Source organism: Muntiacus reevesi, chromosome 21 (genome assembly GCF_963930625.1).
Source record: "Muntiacus reevesi chromosome 21, mMunRee1.1, whole genome shotgun sequence".
NCBI classification, from domain to species: Eukaryota; Metazoa; Chordata; class Mammalia; order Artiodactyla; family Cervidae; genus Muntiacus; species Muntiacus reevesi.
The window spans coordinates 50,491,605-50,510,172 of record NC_089269.1 but is presented as its reverse complement, the minus strand read 5'-3'; the positions used below and the strand labels follow the sequence as shown (position 1 = coordinate 50,510,172).

Here is an 18,568-nt window from a genome sequence, read left to right as displayed (position 1 = left end):
AGCAACAGTTAGAACTGGACATGGAACAACAGACTGGTTCCAAATAGGAAAAGGAGTACGTCACGGCTGTATATTGTCACCCTGCTTATTTAATTTATATGCAGAGTACATCATGAGAAACGCTGGGCTGGAAGAAGCACAAGCTGGAATCAAGGTTGCCGGGAGAAATATCAATAACCTCAGATATGCAGATGACACCACCCCTATGGCAGAGAGTGAAGAGGAACTAAAAAGCCTCTTGATGAAAGTGAAAGAAGAGAGTGAAAAAGTTGGCTTAAAGCTTATCATTCAGAAAACTAAGATCATGGCATCTGGTCCCATCACCTCATGGGAAATAGATGGGGAGATAGTGGAAACAGTGGCTGACTTTATTTTTGGGGGCTCCAAAATCACTGCAGATGGTGACTGCAGCCATGAAATTAAAAGACGCTTACTCCTTGGGAGGAAAGTTATGACCAACCTAGACAGCATATTAAAAAGCAGAGACATTACTTTGCCAACAAAGGTCCGCCTAGTCAAAGCTATGGTTTTTCCAGTGGTCCTGTATGTATGTGAGAGTTGAACTGTGAAGAAAGCTGAGCGCCGAAAAATTGATGCTTTTGAACTGTGGTGTTGGAGAAGACTCTTGAGATGCAAGGAGATCCAACCAGTCCATCCTAAAGGAGATCAGTCCTGTGTGTTCATAGGAGGGACTGATGCTGAAGCTGAAACTTCAGTACTTAGACCACCTCATGCGAAGAGTTGACTCATTGGAAAAGACCCTGATGCTGGGAGGGATTGGGGGCAGGAGGAGGAGGGGACGACAGAGGATGAGATGGCTGGATGGCATCACCAACTCGATGGGTGTGAGTTTGAGTAAGCTCCGGGAGTTGGTGATGGACAGGGAGGCCTGGCGTGCTGCAATTCATGGGGTCGCAAAGAGTCGGACACAAATGAGCGACTGAACTGAACTGAACTGATCATTCAAGGGGGAAGTTCCCCTGGAGGAGAGCCTGGCAACCCACTCCAGTATTCTTGCATAGAGAATTCCGTAAACAGAGGAGCCTGATGGGCTACAGTTTTAGTCTATAGTGTCACAAGGAGTCTGACATGACTGAAGCAACTTAGCAGCACACCATTCAAAAGGGGAAAAGAAAGCTCACCATCAGCCCCTTTCTGTCCTATCGCTGTATATGATGAGTGTGTTGGGTATGCATTTAGCTTGCCCAGCATTCTTTCTTCTTGTAATTGATCCACTTTCCCTCCTTCTGCTAATTCCAGGAGTCTAGCTACTGACTTTACTAGGGAAATAGCAACCCACTTCAGTACCCTTGCATGGAAAATCCCATGGACAGAGAAGCCTGGTAGGCTACAGTCCATGGGGTCACAAAGAGTCAGACACGACTGAGCAACTTCACTTCACTTTTACTTTACAACTGGTACAAAAGGTGGGCCCAAAAGCCCAGGACAGCCAATGAGAGTCTTGCATTCCCTTGGCCATGGTGACTGGTCTAGGCATGCGATCATGCCAGGACAATCAGAACCCTTGGACCTAACAGACAGATACGTAACTCATTAGTTGTTGTTCAGTCGCTAAGTTGTGTCCGATTCTCTGCAACCCCATGGACTGCAGCACGGCAGGCTTCTCTGTCCTTCACTATCTCCCAGAGTTTGCTCAAATTCATGTTCACTGAGTTGATGAGGCCATCTAATCGTCTCATCCCCTGTCGTCCCCTTCTCCTCCTGCCCTCCATCGGTCCCAGCATCAGGGGATCAATACATTTCCCTTTTTTACTTAAGACAGTTTGGGCTTCTTCCACTTGCAAATAAAAAAATTCAGACAAATACAATTATGAATAAGGAGAATTACAGCACTGAGTTTTCTTTCTTCTACTAGAATTCTTTCTTACTCTTCCTAGCATTCTTTTTTATACATATTTTACTTATTTATTTGGCTGCACTGGGTCTCAGTTGTGGCATGTGGGATCTAGTTCCCTGAAAAGGGATCAAACCCGGGACCCCTGCATTGGGAACATGGAGTCTTAGGCCACGGGACCACCAGGGAAGTCTCTATCATTCCTTTTTACTCTCCCTCCCCATCCAACTTCTTCATTATAGCAGACTACTTAAGTTTAGCACTGAGTACTTATGACATGGCTGAAACAAAAAGCTAATTTAAGAATAAGCCTAGTCCCAGGTAAATTCTTTACCATCTGAGCCACCAGGGAAGTGGTAGCTCAGACACTAAGAATCCGCCTGCAATGCAGGAGACCTGGGTTTAGTCGCTGGGTCAGGAAGATCCCCTGGAGAAGGGAATGGCTACCCACTCCAGTACTGTTGCCTGGAGAATGCCATGGACAAAGGAGCCTGGCAGGCTACAGTCCATGGGGTCACAAAGAATCAGACACAACTGAGGGACTAACACTACCACCCACCAGGTAAATTACACTGTGATTCAATTTCTTGATATTTAGATAGTAAAGTTAAGAGTCTTCTTTCAGTTTCTGGAAGCGTACATGCTTAAACAGATGCAGTATCATTTCTTTCATGAGGTCAAAATGTTACATGTATATGAAGGGAAATTACTCCACCGAAATTCTAGGACATTTAGAAATAAATTCAAAATCTCTTCCTTTTTGGTTTTTCTTCACAAGAGATCTGAACTGACTTAAGAAAGGTCACCAACCACATGTGCAAAATAGACTTTCTAATAAAATCGTAATTGTGTGAATTAGCTTAAATTTGTGCACTTCTGCTTCTCTTGCTACCCTAAATTTTTTAATTTAATTTTTATGTTATATTGAAATATAGCTGATTTACAACACTGTTTGCTTCAGGTGTACAGTTAAGTGATTCAGTTATACATATACACACACTCAATCTTCTTCAGATTATTTTCCCATACAGCTTATGACAGAATACTGAGTAGAGTTCTCTGTGCTATACAGTAGGTCCTTGTTGATTATCTATTTTATCTACACTAGTATATCCTTAATTTTTGATGTTACTGTTACTTGAAGAAAATAATAATAAATTCACAACTTCCTCAGATGATAGTCAAGAAATACAAGAAATAAGGTAGGATTAAAGAATATAGGGCTGAAAATGAAGAGAAGGCTTAGATTAAACAACCCAACCTCAGCTGGCTTCAGCTAAAAGGTGTGTGGTGAGGTGAGGCGGGGCGGGGCGCAGGCGGCGCTGTTAATCTGAAGAATACAGGAGGATTTCACAGAACAGGAAGACACCCAGCCCCAGAAAGGACTGGAGGAGCAAGTCTACAGTTATCTCAGGTAGTATTCTCTTCCTGCTTCTCTATACTTACTTTAATCTCTCCATCCATAAATCACCTTTCTCTGTCCCCAGACACAAGAGCAGAACACAATGGCCTAGAATTCCCAAGTGTTTCGTTAGGCCCTGTGAATGCAGAGAGGTCGAACCCTCTCTTGGGCCCAATGTCAAATTTCCAAGAAAGGGACACTGATTGGACTAGCTTGGGTCAGGACTGAACTAAAACTGATTCAATCCTCTGTGTACTCTGTGGAGAGGAAGAAGTATGCAGGGGAGTGGATGTCTAGGTTTGATCACAGTTAAGGGGTCTGTGTTGAGTTAGACAAACACTCCAGAAGTCCCCATTACAGTCCCAGCACCATACCCTGGTTTTCTCATAATCACAGGAAAGGAACTGCTCACCAAAGTTCACTTGCGACTTTTTGTAGTAGAGTTTAACAGAACTCAAGAAAATTAACGGAATTTAAGAAATTAGAGACTGACTAGCATCCACCACTGTTTTTTTTTGTTGGGGTGGGGGGTGGTTCATGTCAACAAGAAATAAAAGCCAAAAAATTATAAATTCTGGAAATAAAAATTATCTTTTATAAATATGACGGTCAATATGATAAACACAAGAAAAATTTTAAAAAAAATCATGAGATCTTGGAGAGTTGAAACCGCTATCATGGTTCAAGGCTGGACGGTTAGAGCAATGCCAGGCACAGAGCACATGCTCCAACATTCCCACTGACCAAACTCAGAACTTCTCAACCACAGTTCTTTAACATGGGTTACACGTGTGCTCCAGCTACCAATGCCCTCAGGTTTGGGGGAGGACACCTGCCATGAGCACTATTTACTAGGACTCTTGGGATGCAAATACTATATAATATTACAGAAGCTGAGATGCACTGAATAAATGACCAAAATACTACTGGAACTCAGAGTTCTAGCAAGGTGGTGAGTTACCAAGTAAATCCAAGTAAGGTCAATAAATGTTTAATCAATGTTCAACTCATTTTTGCTGTGCACTCGCTAAGTTATGTCCAACTCTGCGACCCCATGGACTGTAGCCCACCAGGCTTCCTCTGTCCATAGGATTTTCCAGGCAAGAATACTGAAGTGTGTGGCCATTTCCTCCTGCAGGGGAGCTTCCTGACCCAGGGATTGAACCTGAGTCTCCTGCATTGCAGGCAGATTCTTTACCACTGAGCCACTGGAAGCTGCCAGGAAGCCCAGCAACTCAGTAATTATACAAAAAAAATGCAAGTTAAAACAAACAAAACTGGCTAGGATTTTTTTTTTTGAGAAGGCTTTACCCAATGCTAGTAAGGAAACAGGAGACTGGTACACACTGCTGAGGCAGCATACCCTTAAGGCTTGGGAGTATACTCCAATATACTGAGAGAGCTGGAATAGATTGGTGGGAGAGATATCAATAACCTCAGATATGCAGATGACACCCTTATGGCAGAAACTGAAGAGTAACTAAAGAATCTCTTGATGAAAGTGAAAGAAGAGAGTGAAAAAGTTGGCTTAAAACTTAACATTCAGGAAAAGGAAGATGGCAGAGGAATAGGACGCGGAGACCACTTTCTCTCCTACAAATTCATCGAAAGAATACTTGAACGCAGAGCAAACTTTACAAAACAACTTCTGATCGCTAGCTGAGGTCATCAGGCGCCCAGAAAAGCAGCCCACTGTCTTCGAAAGGAGGTAGGACAAAATATAAAAGATAAAAAGAGAGACAAAAGAGCTAAGGACGGAGATCCGTCCTGGGAAGGGAGTCTTAATAGAGGAAGTTTCCAAACACCAGGAAACCCTCGCACTGGTGGGTCTGGGGGAAGTTTTTGAATCTCGGAGGGCAACCTGATTGGGAGGGGAAGAATAAATAAAACCCACAGATTACGTGCCTAAAAGCAACTCCCAGCAGCAAAGTACCCCAGACGCCCGCATCTGCCAACAGCAAGTGGAGATGGAACGGAGAGGAGTGGGCGGCATTGCTTAGGGTAAGGACCGGGCCTGAGTGCCCTGAGGAAAATCGGAGGGAGCTTCTGTGAGTTACCAACTTAAACTGTGGGATAGCAAGAGAGAGAGAGATAATTAACCAGCCCGAACACACTGCCGGCCGTTCCCAGAACAAAGGGACCGAGCAAGTCCAGAGAAGAGCTCGCGGGCTGCGGACCGACCCAGCCCCACCGGAGACAGGAGGCAGGGGGGAGGGGAAAGGGGCAGGCTAGGCCCCAAGGACCGCATCCCCTACCACACTGCAAACAGGCCTCCAGTTTCTAATCAAAGACTTCCTGAGATTCTGGATGGTCGACATCCGCAGAGAGGGTCGCAGCTAGAGACAGGGCGCACGCATGCAACCGGTGAGGGTGGGGACCGGGGCTGGGGACATGGAGAGGAGAAGGCACGATGCACCCGGGGAGAGTGCGCCAGTCAAGCTCCTGGCTGCCTGAGCTGCCCTGACGGGGAAGGCACAAAACGCAGGCGCAGCTTTTTGTTCCGCGATTTTGTGGAACATCGGAGGGCTGGAACTGCGCGCAGCGCAGGGCACACTCCATGTAGAGCAGCCGGGAGCCTGAGCAGCGGAGATGGGGAAAGCAACACCAGTCCCTCCCCACAGCGCGACGGAACTAGCTACCTGAATAAGAGACCACCTCCGCCCGTCTGTGTCAGGGCGGAAATTAGGCACTGAAGAGACCGGCAGACAGAAGCCAAATAAACAAAGGGAACCGCTTCAGAAGGGACCGGTGCAACAGATTAAAATCCCTATAGATAACATCGACTACACCGGAAGGGGGCCTGTAGATATCGAGAAGTGTAAGCTGGAACGAGGAGCTATCTGAAACTGAACTGAACCCACACTGACCGCAACAGCTCCAGAGAAATTCCTAGATATATTTTTACTTTTTTTTTCTTTTTTTAAGTGAGAAAAAAAATTTTTTTTAATTTTTTTCTCTTCTATTTTCTTTTAAAAGTCCCTATTACTCCCCCATTACTCCTTAACTTTCATTTTCATAGATTTTTACGATTTTTTTAATTAGGAAAAAAATTTTTTTCTTGTTTTTTTTTCTTTTTCTCTTCTTTTTTCTATTTTTCTTTTTCTCTTATTTCCTTTTAAAGTCCTCTATTACTCCTCTACTACTCCTTAATATTCATTTTCATTACACTATAACCTTGCAAAAAAAAAAAAAGAGAGAAGCCCTATTTTTAAACCAAATTTCATATATATTTCTAAAATATTTTTTGTGTTTTGGTTTTTGTTTTTAACATTGTATTTTTAAGAGTCTAACCTCTACTCTGGATTTTTAATCTTTGTTTTTCAGTATATGATATAAATTGTGGACATTTAAGAATCCAATATTCAGTTCCCATTTTTATTCAGGAGTGTGTTGATTACTCTCTCCCAATCTTGACTCTCCATTTTCTACCTCAGAACACCTCTACTTCCTCCCTTCCCCATCTCTTCCCAACCCAATTCTGTGAATCTTTGTGGGTGTCTGGGCTACGGAGAACACTCTGGGAACAGACAACTGCGTAGATCTGTCTCTCTCCTCTTGAGTCCCCCTTTTTCTCCTCCTGCTCATCTCTATCTCCTTCCTCCCTCTCCTCTTCTTCATGTAACTCTGTGAACCTCTCCAGGTGTCCCTCATGGGGGAGAATCTTTTCACCATTAACCTAGAAGTTTTATTATCAGTGCTGTATAGTTGGAGAAGTCTTGAGACTACTGGAAGAGTAAAACTGAAATCCAGAGGCAGGAGACTTAAGTCCAAAACCTGAGAACGCCAGAAAACCCCTGACTACATGGAACATTAAGTAATAAGAGACCATCCAAAAGCCTCCATACCTACACTGAAACCAACCACCACCCAAGAGCCAATAAGTTTTAGAGCAAGATATACCACGCAAAAATTCTCCAGCAACGCAGGAACATAGACCTGAACATCAACATACAGGCTGCCCAAGGTCACACCTAACACATAGACCCATCTCAAAACTCATTACTGGGCACTCTATTGCACTCCAGAGAGAAGAAATCTAGTTCCATGCACCAGAACACCGACGCAAGCTTCCCTAACCAGGAAACCTTGGCAAACCAATCGTCCAACCCAACCCACTGGGTAAAACCTCCACAATAAAAAGGAACCACAGACCTCCAGAATACAGAAAGCCCACTTCAGACACAGCAATCTAAACAAGATGAAAAGGCAGAGAAATACCCAACAGGTAAAGGAACATGAAAAATGCCCACCAAGTCAAACAAAAGAGGAGGAGATAGGGAATCTACCTGAAAAAGAATTTAGAATAATGATAATAAAAATGATCCAAAATCTGGAAAACAAAATGGAGTTACAGATAAATAGCCTGGAGACAAAAATTGAGAAGATGCAAGAAATGTTTAATAAAGACCTAGAAGAAATAAAGAAGAGTCAATTAAAAATGAATAATGCAATAAATGAGATCAAAAACACTCTGGAGGGAACCAAAAGTAGAATAACGGAGACAGAAGATAGGATAAGTGAGGTAGAAGATAAAATGGTGGAAATAAATGAAGCAGAGAGGAAAAAGGAAAAAAGGATCAAAAGAAATGAGGACAACCTCAGGGACCTCTGGGATAATGTGAAATGCCCCAACATTCGAATCATAGGAGTACCAGAAGAAGACAAAAAGAAAGTCCATGAGAAAATACTCGAGGAGATAATAGCTGAAAACTTCCCTAAAATGGGGAAGGAAATAGCCACCCAAGTCCAAGAAACCCAGAGAGTCCCAAACAGGATAAACCCAAGGCGAAACACCCCAAGACACATATTAATCAAATTAACAAAGATCAAACACAAAGAACAAATATTAAAAGCAGCAAGGGAGAAACAACAAATCACACACAAAGGGATTCCCATAAGGATAACAGCTGATCTATCAATAGAAACCCTCCAAACCAGAAGGGAATGGCAGGACATACTTAAAGTAATGAAAGATAATAACCTACAACCTAGATTACTGTACCCAGCAAGGATCTCATTCAGATATGAAGGAGAAATCAAAAGCTTTACAGACAAGCAAAAGCTGAAAGAATTCAGCACCACCAAACCAGCTCTTCAACAAATGCTAAAGGATCGTCTCTAGACAGAAAATACAGAAAGGATGTATAAACGTGAACCCAAAACAACAAAGTAAATGTCAACGGGACCACACCGTTAAATGTAAATGGGTTGAATGCCCCAACCAAAAGACAAAGACTGGCTGAATGGATACAAAAACAAGACCCCTATATATGCTGTCTACAAGAGACCCACCTCAAAACAAGAGACACATACAGACTAAAAGTGAAGGGCTGGAAAAAAATATTTCATGCAAACGGAGAACAAAAGAAAGCAGGAGTCGCAATACTCATATCAGATAAAATAGACTTTCAAATAAAGGATGTGACAAGAGACAAAGAAGGACACTACATAATGATCAAAGGATCAATCCAAGAAGAAGATATAACAATTATAAATATATATGCACCCAACATAGGAGCACCACAATATGTACGGCAAACGCTAACGAGTATGAAAGAGGAAATTAATAGTAACACAATAATAGTGGGATACTTTAATACCCCATTCACAACTATGGATAGATCAACTAAACAGAAAATTAACAAGGAAACACAAACCTTAAATGACACAATGGACCAGCTAGACCTAATTGATATCTATAGGACATTTCACCCCAAAACAATCAACTTCACCTTTTTCTCAAGTGCACATGGAACCTTCTCCAGAATAGATCACATCCTGGGCCATAAATCTAGTCTTGGAAAATTCAAAAAAATTGAAATCATTCCAGTCATCTTTTCTGACCACAGTGCAGTAAGATTAGATCTCAATTACAGGAAAAAAATTGTTAAAAATTCCAACATATGGAGGCTAAATAACACGCTTCTGAATAACCAACAAATCATAGAAGAAATCAAAAAAGAAATCAAAATATGCATAGAAGTGAATGAAAATGAAAACACAACAACCCAAAACCTATGGGACACTGTAAAAGCAGTGCTAAGGGGAAGGTTCATAGCATTACAGGCTTACCTCAAGAAACAAGAAAAAAGTCAAATAAATAACCTAACTCTACACCTAAAGCAATTAGAGAAGGAAGAAATGAAGAACCCCAAGGTTAGTAGAAGGAAAGAAATCTTAAAAATTAGGGCAGAAATAAATGCAAAAGAAACAAAAGAGACCATAGAAAAAAATCAACAAAGCTAAAAGCTGGTTTTTTGAAAAGGTAAACAAAATTGACAAACCGTTAGCCAGACTCATCAAGAAACAAAGGGAGAAGAACCAAATTAACAAAATTAGAAATGAAAATGGAGAGATAAAAAAAAAAAAAAAAAAAAGGAGAGATCACAACAGATAACACTGAAATACAAAGGATCATAAGAGACTAGTACCAGCAGCTCTATGCCAATAAAATGGACAACTTGGAAGAAATGGACAAATTCTTAGAAAAGTATAACTTTCCAAAACTGAACCAGAAAGAAATAGAAGATCTTAACAGACCCATCACAAGCACGGAAATCGAAACTGTAATCAGAAATCTTTCAGCAAACAAAAGCCCAGGACCAGGTGGCTTCACAGCGGAATTCTACCAAAAATTTAGAGAAGAGCTAACACCCATCTTACTCAAACTCTTCCAGAAAATTGCAGAAGAAGGTAAACTTCCAAACTCATTCTATGAGGCCACCATCACCCTAATTCCAAAACCAGACAAAGATGCCACAAAAAAAGAAAACTACAGGCCAATATCACTGATGAACATAGATGCAAAAATCCTTAACAAAATTCTAGCAAACAGAATCCAACAACATATTAAAAAAATCATACACCATGACCAAGTGGGTTTTATCCCAGGAATGCAAGGATTCTTTAATATCCGCAAATCAATCAATGTAATACACCACATTAACAAACTGAAAGATAAAACCAAATGATTATCTCAATAGATGCAGAGAAAGCCTTTGACAAAATTCAACACCCATTTATTATTAAAACTCTCCAGAAAGCAGGAATAGAAGGAACATACCTCAACATAATAAAAGCTATATATCACAGCAAGCATTACCCTCAATGGTAAAAAAAATTGAAAGCATTTCCCCTGAAATCAGGAACAAGACAAGGGTGCCCACTCTCACCACTACTATTCAACATAGTTTTGGAAGTTTTGGAAACAGCAATCAGAGCAGAAAAAGAAGTAAAAGGAATCCAGATAGGAAAAGAAGAAGTGAAACTCTCACTGTTTGCAGATGACATGATCCTCTACATAGAAAACCCTAAAGACTCTACCAGAAAATAACTAGAGCTAACCAATGAATATAGTAAGGTTGCAGGATATAAAATTAACACACAGAAATCCCTTGCATTCCTATACACTAACAATGAGAAAACAGAAAGAGAAATTAAGGAAACAATACCATTCACCATTGCAACAAAAAGAATAAAATACTTAGGAGTATATCTACCTAAAGAAACAAAAGACCTATACATAGAAAACTATAAAACACTGATGAAAGAAATCAAAGAGGACACAAACAGATAGAGAAACATACCGTGTTCATGGATTGGAAGAATCAATATTGTCAAAATGGCTATTCTACCCAAAGCAATCTATAGATTCAATGCAATCCCTATCAAGCTACCAACGATATTTTTCACAGAACTAGAACAAATAATGTCACAATTTGTATGGAAATACAAAAAACCTTGAATAGCCAAAGTAATCTTGAGAAAGAAGAATGGAACTGGAGGAATCAACCTGCCTGACTTCGACTCTACTACAAAGTCACAGTCATCAAGACAGTATGGTACTGGTACAAAGACAGAAATATAGATCAATGGAACAGAATAGAAAGCCCAGAGATAAATCCACGAACCTATGGACACCTCATCTTCGACAAAGGAGGCAAGGATATACAATGGAAAAAAAGACAACCTCTTTAACAAGTGGTGCTGGGAAAACTGGTTAACCACTTGTAAAAGAATGAAATTAGAACACTTCCTAACACCATACACAAAAATAAACTCAAAATGGATTAAAGATCTAAATGTAAGACCAGAAACTATAAAACTCCTAGAGGAGAACATAGGCAAAACACTCTCCGACATGAATGACAGCAGGATCCTCTATGACCCACCTCCCAGAATATTGGAAAAAAAAGCAAACATAAACAAATGGGACCTAATGAAACTTAAAAGCTTTTGCACAACAAAGGAAACTATAAGTAAGGTGAAAAGACAGCCCTCAGATTGGGAGAAAATAATAGCAAATGACGCAACAGACAAAGGATTAATCTCAAAAATATACAAGCAACTCCTGAAGCTCAATTCCAGAAAAATAAATGACCCAATCAAAAAATGGGCCAAAGAACTAAACAGACATTTCTCCAAAGAAGACATACAGATGGCTAACAAACACATGAAAAGATGCTCAACATCACTAATTATCAGAGAAATGCAAATCAAAACCACAATTAGGTACCATTACACTCCAGTCAGGATGGCTGCTATCCAAAAGTCTACAAGCAATAAATGCTGGAGAGGGTGTGAAGAAAAGGGAACCCTCTTACACTGTTGCTGGGAATGCAAACTAGTAGAGCCGCTATGGAGAACAGTGTGGAGATTTCTTAAAAAACTGGAAACAGAACTGCCATATGACCCAGCAATATCACTTCTGGGCATACACACTGAGGAAACCAGATCTGAAAGAGACACGTGCACCCCAATGTTCATCGCAGCACTGTTTATAATAGCCAGGACATGGAAGCAACCTAGATGCCCATCAGCAGATGAATGGATAAGGAAGCTGTGGTACATATACACCATGGAATATTACTCAGCCGTTAAAAAGAATTCATTTGAATCAGTTCTAATGAGATGGATTAAACTGGAGCCCATTATACAGAGTGAAGTAAGCCAGAAAGATAAAGAACATTACAGTATACTAACACATATATATGGAATTTAGAAAGATGGTAATGATAACCCTATATGCAAAACAGAAACAGAGACACAGATGTACAGAACAGACTTTTGGACTCTGTGGGAGAAAGCGAGGGTGGGATGTTTCGAGAGAACAGCATCAACATTATCTATAGTGAAACAGATCACCAGCCCAGGTGGGATGCATGAGACAAGTGCCCGGGCCTGGTGCACTGGGAAGACCCAGAGGAATCAGGTGGAGAGGGAGGTGGGAGGGGGGGATCGGGATGGGGAATACATGTAACTCCATGGCTGATTCATGTCAATGTATGACAAAACCCACTGCAATGTTGTGAAATGGTTGGCCTCCAACTAATAAAAATAAATGAAAAAAAATAAATAAAATAAAACTGGAAAAGAATACTGAAAGCATAAAAAGAAAACAAAAAACCTTAACATTCAAAAAACACAGATCATGGCATCCAGTCCCATCACTTCATGGCAAATAGATGGGAAACAGTGACAGACTATTTTCTTGGGCTCCAAAATCACTACAGATGGTGATTTCAGCCATGAAATTAAAAGACACTTACTCCTTGGAAGAAAAGCTATGACCAACCTAGACAGCATGCTAAAAAGCAGAGACATTACTTTGCCAACAAAGGTTCGTCTAGTCAAAGCTATTGTTTTTCCAGGAGTCACATATGCATGTAAGAGCTGAACCATAAAGAAGGCTGAGTGCTGAAGAACTGATGCTTTTGAACTGTGGTGTTGGAGAAGATTCATGAGAGTCCCTTGGACTGCAAGGAGATCCAACCAGTCCATCCTAAAGGAAATCAGTCCTGAATATTCATTGGAAGGACTGATGTTGAAGTTGAAACTTTGGCCAACTGATGCAAAGAAGTGACTCATTTGAAAAGACCCTGATGCTGGGAAAGATTGAAGGCAGGAGGAGAAGGGGACGACAGAGGATGAGATGGTTGGATGGCATCACTGACTGAATCGACATGAGTTTGAGCAAGCTCCGGGAGTTGGTGATGAACAGGGAGACCTGGCCTGCTGCAGTCCACGGGGTCGCAAAGAGTCAGACACGACTGAGCGACTGAACTGAACTGAACTGAGAGAGAAACACAGGCTACACAACTATACGTAGTTGAGGTTATAAGCTGGCAAGGCAACAAAGACTGAATGCAGCCCTCAGGTCTGCTCTGCTTGAATCCCAGTGTGTTATTATTAGTAGTTGTGGCTCACATAAAAATTGGAGATTTCACACTAAACCCGTATTTCTAAATTTTCAACTTCTCTTAAAGACCTAGAAGGCGTAGAAGCACCAAGACACATGTTCCCAGGGCCACGAATGTGTAGGCTGCCTGACCCTGCACTGTCCCATCTCCAGGTCCCTGAGTCCCAAACAGGCCTGCGAGTCTCCCAGGCAATCTGAGCAAAGCTGACCCTTCCCAGCATACGGACAGGCATCATTTCTGGTCGGGGAGATTTGGAGTATGCTTTTTTACTTCCTTACCTGAATTTTCCAAAGCTGTCTTCAATAAACATATATCGTTTTGGTAATAAGAAAAAACATGCTATTTTTTTAATCTCCCAAATCACAACTACAATATCACTTCATCTAATGAGATCACAACAACTAAAGATAACAGATAATGACTATGGTTTAAAACTAATTGAACTAAGGGAGTAACGTAAGGTTACAATTACGGCAGTATTTCCCTTCCTTTGATACTAATTAAAACACCAGATTGGACAGACAATATTAGCACTTTACAAACTGGATCTTCCTCCAAGTGCATAGCTTCTATAGACATTCAATTCATAAAACCCTATTCTAAGGAGTCGTTTCCATATATTAAGTTTTTTTCACCAAAAAAATGCAAACAGAAAAATCTCTCCTACCAGAAATCTATAGCCATAACCTCAATTAAGTTAATGGTTAAGAAGTTAAATGATTCCCGATCTTTATTTTACATGGTGTTGTTTTACTTGATCCATAAGAATAATGATTTTAAGGGGTTCTCTTCCTCAGAGAACTTTGAAAAGTTTATACAAATTGCCACTCATCTCACCCCATCAAAAAGTAAATCATACTACCCTCACGGTAAAGAAAAAGTACAAGGACAGGTACAAATGTCAACTTTCAGGTAACCGATGGGGGGGGGGGGAGGGCGCCTGTTAATTCAATATTTCCCTCTCACTGCCCTCCAAGCCACTCCCACATAACATCCAGAGGAATCTAGTCAAACAAGAGGGTCTCACTTGCTTAAAACTGACATCAGCATCTACCTCCTCTGACTCCGAGTAAAATCCAAGCCGGCACCTGTCTGCTCTATACCTCACCTGTCTCTCCAGTGCTCACCTCCCCCGGGTGACTTAGGTCTCCAGGTAAACAGACCCTCAAACACTAACCTATTCAGTACGCCAGCACAACTGCTGAGCGGCCACCATGCACTGGACCCTGTTCCAGGTCGTGAGGACAACCCTTCCTCTCTTGTGGAACCCACCCCTTACTCAGCCCCTCTACCAAGTTCTCCTCCTCCTCAGTTTCTCTGATCATCTTTTTTTTCATTTCTTTTTTTTTGTTTTGAGAGCGCTTACATTAGTTTATAATTTGATTTATGTATCTATTTTCAGCCATGCTTGCTCTTCGTGGCTGAGAGGGCGTTTCTCTAGTTGCAAAGAGCAGGGGCTACTCTGCTGTTGCGGAGCACAGGCTCTAGGGCGTGGAGACTTCAGTAGCTGGCACATGGGCTCAGTAGCTGCGGCACACAGGCTTAGTTGCTCCATGGCATGTGGGTCTTCCCAGATCAGGGATCAAACACATGTATCTTGCGCTGATGGGAGGATTCTTCAAAATACTAAAACAGCAATTTTATTAACTATATCTCAAGGTATCTGAAAATAAGCAGTACTACCTATAACAGACTTATTATCACTGACTGACTTTGTTTAACAATACTTTTTGGTAAGTGAAGAAGAGAGGAGGAGGGAATTTTCATCACTGAAACCAGGAATATACCACTAAATTGTTTGGTCAACTTTTCAAGGTTTCTCTAATTACTAACTGTACAGTTTTTATATGTCAGTGATCAAAATGGGATATTCCAATTCTGTAAGAATGGAGCAGTTGACTTCCAAATGAGTTCAGAAACTGAAAGGATACTTGCTTCTAAAATGTATTATCTTTAAGATTACAGGAGAAATGGATTGATTTTTATAAAACAGTGGATGCATAACAAATACTCTTGTTATAGATAGTGCACAGGAATGAGTACATGTGTGTGTTTATTCAATGGCTTATAAAACAACACATTACCCTTGTTATAGGGTTTCCCTGGTGACTCAGTGGTAAAGAATCTGCCTGCAGTGCGGGAGATGTGGGTTCAACCCCTGGGTCAGGAAGATCCCCTAGAGAGGGAATGGCAACCTACTCCAATATTCTTGCCTGGAGAATTTCATGGACAGAGGAGCCTGACAGGCTGCAGTCCATGGGATCGCAAAAAGTCAGACACAACTGAGCAATTAATGCTTTACTTTCACCCTTGTTAGAATAAAGCTGGTCAGAAAATTTGCCTCAGAGAGAGGTGAGTAGGCCTCTACACAAACAAAACAAATGGCTCCAATGGCATCTTGTCCCCCAGCTTTTATCACAAGAATCAGTGTCCTCCTTAACCAGGCTGGTGAAAACATGGCAGAAAAGCCAGTTGGCTTTGCCCATTTCCTGCAGCTGTATCACCTAACCCTAGCTGTATCACCTCACCGGTCACCAGAGGGACTTGCAGACACAATGCAGGGATGAACAGAACCATCCCTGAGAAAGAAGCCAGTCAAAATGCTCCCCAAGGCACAGAGGATCCAAAGCTGGTCCTCCTGCATGAAGAAGAGGCTGTTTAATTTTAACCAAGAATAAAAAAAAAAAAAATTCTGACCAACTGCTGTGACCTTGTAATTTTCACATTCAAATTCAGGTGAGCCTGAAATTATCACATCCCTCGGTTCAGCTCCTGGCTCCACCATGGATGAGGAGTGAAGGGGTCTCAGGACCACTCCCACCCGGCTGGGTGGAGCCCTGGCCCACACAATGCTGAGAAGGGTTTTGGTGACCAGCCCAACACAGCCCGGGCAGTCCTGCCTCGCTCAGCAGTACAAACTCAGGCCAGAGAGCTGAAACGATTTCACCAACCCTCTCTCTGGGAGATAAGCTGGCAAGGTAAGCTGCCAATCATTAATCCTACTAGAAAAAGAGAGCGATGACGAATTCAAACAGATTCAGTTCGGTTCAGTCACTCAGTTGCGTCTGACTCTTTGCAACCCCATGGACTACAGCACGCCAGGCCTCCCTGTCCATCACCCACTCCCGGAGTTTACTCAAACTCATGTCCATTCAGTCAGTGATGACATCCAACCATCCCATTCTCTGTTGTCTCCTTCTCCTGACTTCAATCTTTCCCAGCATCAGGGTCTTTCCCAAAGAGTGAGTTCTTCGCATCAGGTGACCAAAGTATCAAACAGATTAGCTTACTGGAAACTCACCTTGTTAGCAGGCTAGTCATTAGCAAGAAAACATCAATGATCTTCTACCATCACACTTTAGAAGGGTTTTAAAAAAAAAAAAAAAAAAAAAACAATCTCCCAGTGGATGGGTGACATCTCTACAGTAAGGCCTTTGCATTCCTGAACTGAACTTCCGCCAGACACTTCAATTCTCCAACCAGGCTGAGGTGGAAATGTTTGTACAGGTTCCCAGCTGCCTCCCTAAGCTCACTTCTGTCCCTAAGCCCACTTGTCTTGCATTTCCAAGGCAAGTCCACACCAAGTAAACTGCCTTTTCCAACTGTGCTAACCTCCTCTGTGACTCTGATCCTGTTTTTCATATGGGGGTGTTTTAGGAAAACTACTACAGAGTAAAGGGTAGCATACTGCTTTCAGAGGTGAATGCTAGACAGGACAGTAGGCTTATTTGTGAGCTAAGTTATGAGACTAACTCCTCACTGAGAGGGCTTTGAATCTGTGTGGCACCGACTTTATAAATGAATACATGCCAGGAAACTGCTAGGTTAGTCTCAAACAGAAATCAGGAATGCAAAAAGTACCCCAATACCCGTACAACATTTGCAGGCAAGAGGCAATCCAGCACTGTGGAGTTTGGGCTCTAGAGTAACCATTCTGCAGAGTCACTTGCTGGCTCCTGTGATTTAACAGAGGGTTTTTTGGTTCTCAAGTCACATTCATGTAAAAAACCGAGAATTTGTAAAAATTAAGCGAGTTTATGCTTATAAAATGCTATAAACGGACTTGATAAGTTTTAGCTATTATTCTTCCAGGTGTATGAATTTCCAGCTTCCAGATCAAATCACCAACATGTTCACAATAACAACCCACTCTTCTTTCTAAAGATAAAACAATTCCCTAAGTTGGTCACTTAATAAGTCATTCCTCAAAAAAAGGAAGGGGGAGGGAAACGAAACTCTTATACAACATGCTGAGTGTACTGCTACAGTCTTTCTAAATGACTAACTGAAAGGATGTATCAAAAACCCTTAAACCATAATATGTACTTTGATCTTACAATCACACCTCTAGAAATTTATCCTAAAGGGAAAAAAAAATCTCAAAGGTATATATAGAGATGCATGGAGGACAGTTATTGCAGAGATGATGATAATAGCAGTGGGAGAAAAATAATGTTTAATAAAAACAAATTGGTTGGGGACTTTTTCCTCTGGTGGTCCAGAGGTAAAAAATCCACCTTCCAATTCAGAGGATACAGGTTCAATCCCTAGTCAGGGAACCAAGATTCCACATGCCTTGGGTAACGGAGGCTGTATTCCACAATGAAGACCTGATGCAGCCAAATAAATAAATCATAGATTCACAAGATGGAATATTATTCAGTCAACATTACAACTGACTACATAGGGAAGAAACGATTCATAATGAGATGTTCAGAAGCACAGGTTAGGAAACAACCATATGTATACCAGGATCCCATATTTGCCAACCAAAATTACATATACTGACAAATAGCACAGAGAAAAAACTGTTTGGAGAAATGTATTCAGGTAGTGGGTCTCTAAGTATTTTACAGTTTTCTACTCTTTACTTTCCTGTATTTCAATTATTCTACCACAAACATGTAATTCTTTAAAATACAAGGGATCATCTAAACTGATTAACAGATTTTTTCTGAAATAGTACAATTAAGCTGAGAAGCATGACAGGCTTATCTTTATTTAGAAAAAAATCTGCCTAGAACCTGATGTTTTATTAGTTACTTTTAATGTTTAATTATTACTGTAATTTTAAAATTATACATATTCAGTGCCAGGAAATTAGCAAGAGAC

General features: G+C 41.2%; 1 protein-coding gene across 8 annotated transcripts in view; it reads right to left on the bottom strand.

The window, feature by feature from the left end:
* Nucleotides 1–18,568, bottom strand: part of ITSN1 (intersectin 1) — a 252,839-nt gene that overhangs the window by 229,888 nt on the left and 4,383 nt on the right. The window contains exon 2 of one of the 8 annotated variants that reach the window (XM_065913500.1): nt 17,326–17,412. The exons of the other annotated variants lie outside the window; for them this stretch is intronic. The gene's annotated coding sequence lies outside the window, so the exon portion shown is untranslated. The remainder of the gene's footprint in view (nt 1–17,325; nt 17,413–18,568) is intronic. 8 annotated transcript variants of the gene reach the window in all.